At 48.6% G+C, this 9,612-nt stretch overlaps 1 non-coding gene across 1 annotated transcript; it reads right to left on the reverse strand.

The window, feature by feature from the left end:
- Positions 1 to 8,908: 8,908 nt before the first annotated feature.
- TRNAL-GAG (transfer RNA leucine (anticodon GAG)) lies at positions 8,909 to 8,992 on the reverse strand. Its single transcript has one exon. It is a non-coding gene; the product is annotated as a tRNA-Leu (tRNA).
- Positions 8,993 to 9,612: the final 620 nt, after the last annotated feature.

A 9,612-nucleotide genomic window follows, 5' to 3' on the forward strand; every position in this document is an offset into this window, starting at 1 on the left:
TGCTCATAATCCGCCGATGATAAAAGTGTTGTGTCTTGCGTGCTTAAAAACGCACGTCGCCGAAATCTAGATGCTGCAATATAGGCTGTAGCCGGGATGATTGGCAACACGGGGCCGCTGAGGGAAGCCTTTGAGAGATTGTCAGCAATCTCATTTACTGCCACACTGCTGTGACCGGAAACCCATACTAAATGATCAAGGCTCAAATGCGGAGGAAGTAGGGATACGAAATTTGTTAAAATGGGACCGTCAACATGTGCAGCGAGGGACGAACACAAAGATAAAGAATCAGTAATTACTGCAACTGCTGTAATAGAGGAGTCTAGCTTGTGTAGAGCAAGTACAACTGCTAGAAACTCTGCTTGAAAAACAGGGGTGAAATCTGGAAGGCGCAGTGAAAAGGACCAGTCTAAATGCGAGCAAAATATTCCCACACCTGCTTTTTCATTGCATTGCCATGCATCAGTGGCTATTGCTATATCTGTAGGTAGGGTCCTCAGATGATCTTCTAGAAGACCATTTAGAATACTGGGTGGCAAAAGTTTTGCATTTTTTGGGAATATGTCGTCGATAACAATGTGGATAGCGGGCCCATTGCGAAGCGCAGGAAGGATATCATAAATGTTTACATCTAAAGGCTGAAGTAATCTTTGCACAAACACTACCTGAGGGGAATTGAAACGAGACCAGGGGACACCAAAAAAGGAGGTCGGCTGAGAACAGAAAATGCTGTGGGAACGGTGGAAATGGGATTCATAGATCCTGAGGTAAGTTTGCACAGTTAAAAATTGAAGTCGTGTTAAGAAAGACGGAATGCGGGCTTCAAGGTACAGCACATTGATAGCCACAAATTTTGGAAGGCCGAGGCACATGCGAAGTGCTTCCCTCTCTAAAAGGACGAGAGGGCGAAGTTTATATGTAGCCGAGCCTGAAAACAGCACTGATCCAAATTCTAAAATTGGCCTGACATACATTATGTAGATCATTATTAGCGCATCTCTGTGCATGCCGTACCGGGGATGACATAATCTCCGTAACATGCCCACGGCACGAGCCCCTTTCGCCGCGACATGGTAAATGTGAGGTCGCCAGGTGATTTTGTTGTCATAAATGACCCCTAGGTATCTTAGGGATTGAACCTGCGGTATTATTTTTAACTGGCAAGTGAGAGAGACCACTACAGGAGTGTATAGAGTGAAAACAAGGGTGGCGCACTTGCCAACATTTAACTTCAGGTGTAATGCGCTCAACCAGTGCTCAAGTGTATTCAGATATGACTGCAACAGACCATACAGGAAATGTATATCCGGCGCTGCAGCAAAAAACGCAATGTCGTCCGCATAGACGTAAGTGCGTACATGGCGGTGGAGAGGAATTGAGCTCAACAGAATATTAAAGAGCACAGGAGAAAGAACAGCTCCTTGCGGTACACCTCGCGTTTGTCTGTACCTCTCTGAATGAACACCATTATGGACGCAAAAGAATTCCCTGTTATAAAGAAATGCAGATATACATGCTACTATATAATCTGGAAAGTGAAGAGACTGTAGCCTATATATCAGGATGGAGTGTTCTACACTGTCGTAAGCTTTGGCGACGTCTAACGTAACCAAAGCCGCGACCAGGCGTTGACGACGAGCAAGGAGAATTCTGCTCTCAAGATCATCATGTACATTCCATATCGAACACCGTGGCCGGAAACCGAGTTGGCACGGGCTGAGTGTACTTTTGCGGTCCACAATGGCTGACACCCGAATTAGTAACACCCTTTCTATCAACTTTACCACGTTTGATGTTAAAGAAATTGGCCTAATATTATCCAATTCATAGCCTCCACCCTGATTTTTAAGTAAAGGGATCACCTTGGACAGCTTCCACCCAGAAGGTATCCAAGCTTGTTTGAGAGAGTAGTTTATTAGGTGCAATAAGGAGTTGGGAGACTCTTCAAAGATAATCTTGAGCATCTTTGTAGTAACACCATCAGGACGAGGAGCAGCAGCTGGCAATCTCTGGACAACTTGTGAAAGCTCTGATAGATTTACTTGTGAGGCATTATCATTTGGCACGACTGGTGCAAACATTGGGCGCAAAGGTAGTAAAGACGAGAACTGCTTTTGCAGGCCTGTGGCAAATAATTCAACCGCCTGGATAGCTTCTTCAGGCGACATAACTAATGACTGGAAATTATGACAGGACATGAGCTGTTTCCTAGACCGTAGAAAACCGAATAGTGCACGTCTGTTGCCCGCCTTTGAAAGATAATCGAAGTGTTCTGAGTCATATTTTTCCTTCGCGCGAGAAACTACGTTTAAAGGTGGCTGCAATAAATTTATAATCACTCCAGTTATTCGGTCATTGGTTATGAAGAAGCTTTTTCCATGCTGCCTTCCTCCGCCTGTAATCTCTTGTACAGTCCGCATTCCACCAGTTAGAAGAATTCCCTTTTGTTGGCCTCACCGGGAACTCCGACTTCTTACGGCTTTCCTCAATAGCCAGACATATGCTTGCTGACTGGTGGACCTCGGCGATGTTAGACACTGAAGAAAGGGCAGAGCGCAACGCCGTCTGAAATCTCTCATAATTTACATGTGACCGCAACTGAGAAGATGCCGGAGTAACACGACATATGATATCAAAATGAATAGGTATATGGTCACTTGAGGTGCCGCTATCAACAGTCGACCGATTCGTTACGCCACCAATTCGTTTGCGCGAGGCAGGTCGCCAACTTCATCTTCATCAGCGCCACTGGCGATGCCAGCGCCGCTTCAAGGTCACGATTGGCTCCGACGGTGAAGCGGGCGCTCGGCCGCGGCAATGGCAAAGCGCACGCCTCAGCTTACTCCTCTCCGGTTGCCATGGTAATGGCGCATGCGCACGACTGGCCTCTCCCATCTATCGCGAAATGCTCGGCTGGTAGCCTAGTGTAACTCTCGGTACAAAAAACAATTTTTCATTTGGTAGAAAATTGATGTCTCACCATAATTGACCGCGCCCAAGACGATGGTGATCTCAGCACCGGATTTCCTGCCGGACAACCCGTTCTCACATATTGCTTGGACGCAGGGGCCACATCACCGCTGCCTCCTCGCCTTCATTACATCCGCCACCTTTTCTCCTTCATTTAACACCCACGTACCACTCTTTTCTTTCTCTTTCTACCTTCCCAACTCCCCTTATGCCCTGAGCAAATACATAACGTTATCAAAAAATTTCCAAATTTGGCCCAGAATAGCCCCAGAATTTTACCTTCCTACCCCCAAAATTGACCTTGAAAAGATTTGGACTAAACCATAAATGAGCGTGTCCGACACGGTGGCGAACTCTAGATTTGGCCCGAGCCATTGCCAAAATTTGACCTCGGGAATTATTTCATATTATATATAGGATTAACAAAGTTTACACAGTGGCATTTTTTTTCTGCTCGTGAGAAGGAGAGGTGCGGAGAGGTCGGGCCTTTGACACGTGTATAGCTCCATTCACGCACTCCACGCCCAACGCGAATCATTTGCGGACATGTAATGCTGCTCATCGGGTGACTCCTGACCTGAGAACTGGAAGCGTCGTAAAGCGTCGGTTACACAATTGTGCTTCAGAACTGTTCCGACCAAGGCGGCGCGAAAGTTGCCATCTCTACATCAAGGTTTAGCGCCGAGAAATGGTTGGGACGATTCGAGGGCAAATGTCGCAGCACTGCTGAGCGAAGGGAAGCCAAATTGAAGCCTGGAAGGAGTTAGGTCAGGTGACGAAAGGAACTCTGCTGGCATTGCGTAGGCATAGCTGGCGCGGCTTAATTGCTGAGAATTTGTGGAGCAGTTCTTCGGTCTGTGGTGGACATCGCCAAGAACGATGATGATTTTCATTACTGCTGTGCCCTGCAACCAATTTGTCCTACGCGATTGCGCAACACCTCGAAATTGGCATGCAAAAAGGCAGCTAATTTCTTCTCGCCGAAAACTACCGTGACATTGGCTATCAAAAAAAAAAAGAATACGGCATGCGTAAAACCATCCACCACTCCGTCGCGGCCAGGATGTTCACACACTCGCACTCCATCCAGGAGCAGTCATCAAGTGCGAGATCGTGCGCTGAGAACCCTGAGAGCAGGCCACTCTTAAACGAGAGTAGAGAGGGCAACAGTAGTTTCCAATTATCTCCACAGTACTGACAGCGCCGCTACCTCCTAGTTACAAACGTCACAGAGGTGGAGTGGCAGCCCCGGATCCTCTGCCCGTCCGCAGAGGCAGCCCCGTCAGAGAGGTGGAGAAGGGCACTAACAGCACCTTGCCGACTGCAGTCTTTCGGCTGGTGGAGCACCACACACACCACACGCATGATGCACTGCACGCGAACCGGACGCATTGTGCGCCATTGGTGGGCGGAACCCACTTCTTCCCCCTCACTCCCTTCCTCCACGGTGCGAGGAAGGAGAGCTCGAACTCTCACAACACAACGACCGACCTGGGTCGCAAGGGCGCAATGAAATAACTTCACGCGATGGGCGCAGGAGGGGACAACTGGAATAAAAACGTAACTAGTAACGTGACACAGTACACAGTACATCTATGGCCCCCTGGTGACGGCTGTGGGACGGGTGCTTGGCGGTAGTGAAATCTTGTCCTCTGCGATGCTTCCTGCTGCGTATGAACTCGATGAAGTACCAGCCAGCCCCTCGGCACGGTAGTGTTGTCGCGAACTGTTCCGGGCACGAAAGGTTTTGTGCAATACAGCGCCTTCGTCATCACTCTCAGGTCTCAGGTCTACTTGATGGACTACGTTTCTTTGTCCCAATTTGATTATGGAGTGGAACGCTGGAGCCTGACAGTTGTCAGCGCCCACAGAGATCAAAGTGATATCTTCTTCGTTGAGGTCATTTCCCGGCTGGCTCTCTTCGGTGCACGTGGCAGAGTGGACACTTTTCTCACGATCAGGGGATTTCGGTTCCATATTATGCACGGTTACTTGGCAGGGCATGACTTCGGCACGTGGCAGTAATGAGCATACGTTAATGGTGTCTTGCAGCCGGTGTGCTTGCGTTCCAGACAGTCTCTCTGAGATGACTTCTCTCTAAATTTCTCTACGTGTGACCTTCTGCATACAAATAACGGGGGATCTTCAGAGATCTTCAAGGAAGCGTACTCACTGTTTAATCATGCGTGGAACACGGCTCCTAGTTTTCGTTTCAACGGACTTGATGCTAGCTGTCCTTCTATAGCTAGGAGTCTGCTTCTGTCTAGGGCAGCTCTTGGTGTTTTTCCTTCATTGCCAGCGCAACGCCTTGACCTGATGCGTGCTTCCCACTGGCCTTCTCGTTGGGCTCTTGATCAGTAACGTCTTTACAAGATGATCGTTTTCGCCAGAGGACCACGGCCTGTGCAATGGCCACAGACCATGCCTCGTCGTTCGTCATGGACCTGTGAAGGTTTCTGTAACTTCCGCCTTCAGGTAAATCGCGACCTGCAGAGGTGCGCGCTCGCTTGCGTCATCGGCCGGCGTAACACTTTCTGCTGGCCTCACTCCGCGAGTCTTTTGTGACGGCGAGGTATCGCGGCTGAGCTCTCTTCACCTACGGCAAGAAGATCTCTGTGAAATCTCTGACCCACTGTGATTTTCTCGTGGGCTCCCGCCTGTGTTACCTTGCGCACGATGGATGTCAAGCAGCCTGCCTCGGCGGCTGGAAAGCCGATGCCTGAGGTCCTCGCAGGAGGCTCGTTCATCCCGAAACCCTGGCGGCGTAGGCGGCGGGGGCCAGCATCCACGAACACCCTGTGATGGCGTTGGCGAACTGCGTCCCGGCCGCGGAGACCGCCCAGATGCCTTCCGAGTGCGTCCGGCACGGACAAGCGACTCGCCGCGTTCGGAGTTCATTCTTGGAGAAGGCGATACCCTGGATACCTCAAAGAGCGTCTGCGGCTGTCCCCAGCTGCAGGATGCGGCAGTGGCGCGGTGGAAGCTGAGGCCCGGGTTGCCGCGGCCGCTGTTGATGCCGCTGTGTGGGTGCAGCTCACTGTGCAGACAAAAGGTGTATGCTCCAGGAAGCTGACGATCTTCGCAGACAGATTGAACCCATATGATGGTTTCCTGTCCAGTTTTCTCAATCTTCGGCATCCTAAAGCTCGCTTATGGACGAACGCTTTGTTGTTGTTGTTGTTGTTGTTGTTGTTGACCTCACACAATGGCACATACCCACAAGGGGGATTGGCCATAACCAGGCGGTGACTATTTAAATGACCAGTTGCATGTGGCAAGCATGGGATGACCTACCAAAATTTGGATCGCACAGTTTTCGTAGCCGAGGAGGTTGCAGGAGGTTAGGGGGGCATACAAACTAAAATTTAGTCAAAGAAGGGGTAGGGATTACTATAAGTGGTTGTAAAAACCGAAATACAGAAGCTGATAATGTGAGGGGCAGGACGAAAGATCATGAAGGTAGACGTTTTGATTCCAGTAGATAATTTTGAACGGCAGAGCAAACATTCCCATTGGTATGGCCAAGCATAGAAGCGCCAAGAGACAGAACAACCACAGAAGACAGGCGCAAACTGAGATTCTGTATTGGAACTTCTAATAGTCGCCTCCTAATCGATGAGTAACGACGGCAAAAAAGAAGAAAGTGCTCTATTGTTTCCGGCTCCGCACAATACGGACACAATGGGGAGATCGCCAGACCAGGCCTGTAGAGGTAAAAATTTAGTTGCGGTACTCGGCAGCGAAGCCTCGTGAAGGAAACTTCAAGATTGCGCGATCGCCAGACTGAGCTTCTCCATGGGAACAGTAGGTGCTGGAAGTCGTCCAAGGAAGTAAGCGCTGATGCACCCAGTTCGTTCATCACAGTGTACCGTCGGAAGCGTGCCGCCGTGATGTAAGCAGTTTTTGGAAGCGGGTCAACAATCGGTCCACTCAGGGCTGCCTTCGCTAAAGCATCAGCTGATTCATTTAATAGAAGACCCCTGTGCCCAGGAACCCAAAGAAATCGAATTAATGTGATGTGTGGAGGGATCAGGAATTTTAGAATCCGAAAGAGCTGCGATTCAGTGGACACCGAGAGGGAAGTGCATAAAGATAACGAGTCCGTAATTATTATTACTGCTGATAAAGAAATTGGTACCTTTCGCAAAGCGAGAACCACTGCTAGAAACTCAGCCAGATAGATAGGAGTGAAATCTTGGAGACGGAGAGAAAAAGACCAGTCAAGGGACTGGGAGTAAATACCTACACCTGCCTTTTCTGCACACACCGAGCCATCAGTCGCAATTGCAACATGTGAGCTGAAGGTCGACATATAATCCTGCAACATACCATTTAACCATGAGAAAGGCAGTAATTTTGCATTACGTGGATAAATATCATCGTAGATGATAGACACATTTGCAGGGATGGACCGCACCGGAACAATTTCAGGTATTCGCACATTCAGTGGGCCCAGCAAAGATTCAACGAAACAGATTTGGGGAGTTTGAAGGCGAGACCATCCGACACCCAAGAACTCCGCTCGCTGCCTTAGGAAGATCAACTCGGATGCATGCTGGTCCGAGTCGCAAAACTTTAAAAACGTTTGTACTGTCAAAAGGCGAAACCTTGCAGTAAGAGACGGCACCCGCGCTTCCAGATACAAAACATTGTTTGCCACGTATTTAGGGAGGCCCAAACACAGGCGCAGAGCTTCTCGCTCTAAGAGCAGAAGAGGGCGCATTTTGTATGCAGCTGCTCCAGAAAACAAAACGCAACCGAATTCCAAGATTGGCCGGATATACATTTTGTAAATCAGCAGCAGAGCATGTCTGCGCAAACCGCAGCGAGGGCTACTCATCCTTCGCAGAAGGCCTACCGCCCGAATCCCTTTCGCAGCAACCTGATCTATATGTGGCCGCCAAGAGAGAGAGGAATCATAAGTTACCCCGAGATACTTTAGGGAACATACCTGAGGATTGACATGATGACGATAAGACAATGAAATGTGTACCTGTTGAGTAAGCGGAAAAGGTAATAAAGCGCACTTGTTTACATTAAGACTTAAGTGTAATTCAGATAACCATCGGTCAAGGGAATTTAAATATGACTGTAAAACCATATACACAGAATGTAAATCAGCTTACCTTAATCTTCTTCGTCTTCTAGCACCGAATTGGAAGGAGTACACGGACACGATTATACTGTGCATTTTTAATGATATGCGAATACATTAGTAAACATGTGTTGTCTCAAGCAGTTAGCTTTCGCCCGGTAAATAATTAGTACCTGAACAACTTCTCCCGTGTTTCTGCTTCGGGTTAAGCCATTGAACGGAACCTATGCCACTGTGAGCGATATTGAAATCAGGTGAGGCGCGAAAAATGAAATATGACCGCTGATTGACGGTGTGAAGGCTGCTCGCACCTCCTCATCGGTCACCCTGTGTAGTAGCCAGTGCAGCTTCAGGCGCACGTCCTGGTTCGCCGGGTCAATCACCTTTTCCACACATTGCTCGCCGATGCCTGTAATCCTTTTTAGCTTCTCGGCATCCTTTAAGGTGGTCGCACAGACGTGGCTCATGCGATACGCCCCCAGGGCGATAACGTCCGGGAGCAGCGAATGTTCCGCCAACGCGTCGCGGAAACCTTCCGCAGCGTACGGGAGGGCCGTGACATCCTTATGCAAAAACTGTATTCAGAACGAAACGCCCTGTAGGCAACCCTGGTAAAACACCCTGGTGGTCACTTTCCTTTTCCCTAGTACTATTACCGCGGCCAGACATGGGCGCTGAAGCCACTCCTATGGAACCCGTCATCGCACGTCCGAACTCCGAACACGGCTGTGGCCGGAAGTGGAAAGCTCCCGTTTGGCCATCCTGACAGAACATGGGTGCACTGAAATCGGCGCAGAGTAAAACCTTCCTTTTTCGTCTTGTGCGCATAAAAACAAAACGTGATGTCAGAAGTGGGATTCGAACCCACGCCCGGAAGACCGGACTGCGACCTCAACGCAGCGCCTTGGACCGCTCGGCCATCCTGACAGAACACGGGTGCAATAAAATCGGTGCAGTTTTGTACAAAACCTTCTTTTCTGTGATTGTGTGCATACAAATTCAAATTTTATTTCAAACAACACTTTGGTTACCGAGGGGGCGACATAAAGGCGAACAAAGTTGCTTGACGAAGTGTCACCCCCTTTTCATTCTTAAACGCAGAGCAGCGGGCAATTTTTACACAGAATTCATAATACTCATTCATCCATAGGAATAGTACACAGAAAGCACAAGCCATTTATAAGCACATATAGCACAGATGAGTAAAAAAAAACAAGTGAAAATTGAAGAAACTAACATGAAGAATCGATATGGGTAAAATGCACTGTACATAAAGGCACAATATTTAAGACAATATGATGAAAAAAAGCGGAATTCGTATGCTTAACCGAAGAGATAAACAAAAAGTGGATTTCTATTATAAACAGGGAGGAAGGTGAAAAATATGGGATAGGTTTCGTTTGTAGGAAACGACCTCTTTTAGGCCAAGGACCAGAAGCCGGTAATCCTTTTCCTAAACTAGCACGTGGAAGCACTATACTCAATTGTTCCTTAATATGAGAGTACTTATTGAGCAGGTCAGCTCTTCGATGGTTCAGTGTTTGTGT

Source organism: Amblyomma americanum, chromosome 2 (genome assembly GCF_052857255.1).
Source record: "Amblyomma americanum isolate KBUSLIRL-KWMA chromosome 2, ASM5285725v1, whole genome shotgun sequence".
NCBI classification, from domain to species: domain Eukaryota; kingdom Metazoa; phylum Arthropoda; class Arachnida; order Ixodida; family Ixodidae; genus Amblyomma; species Amblyomma americanum.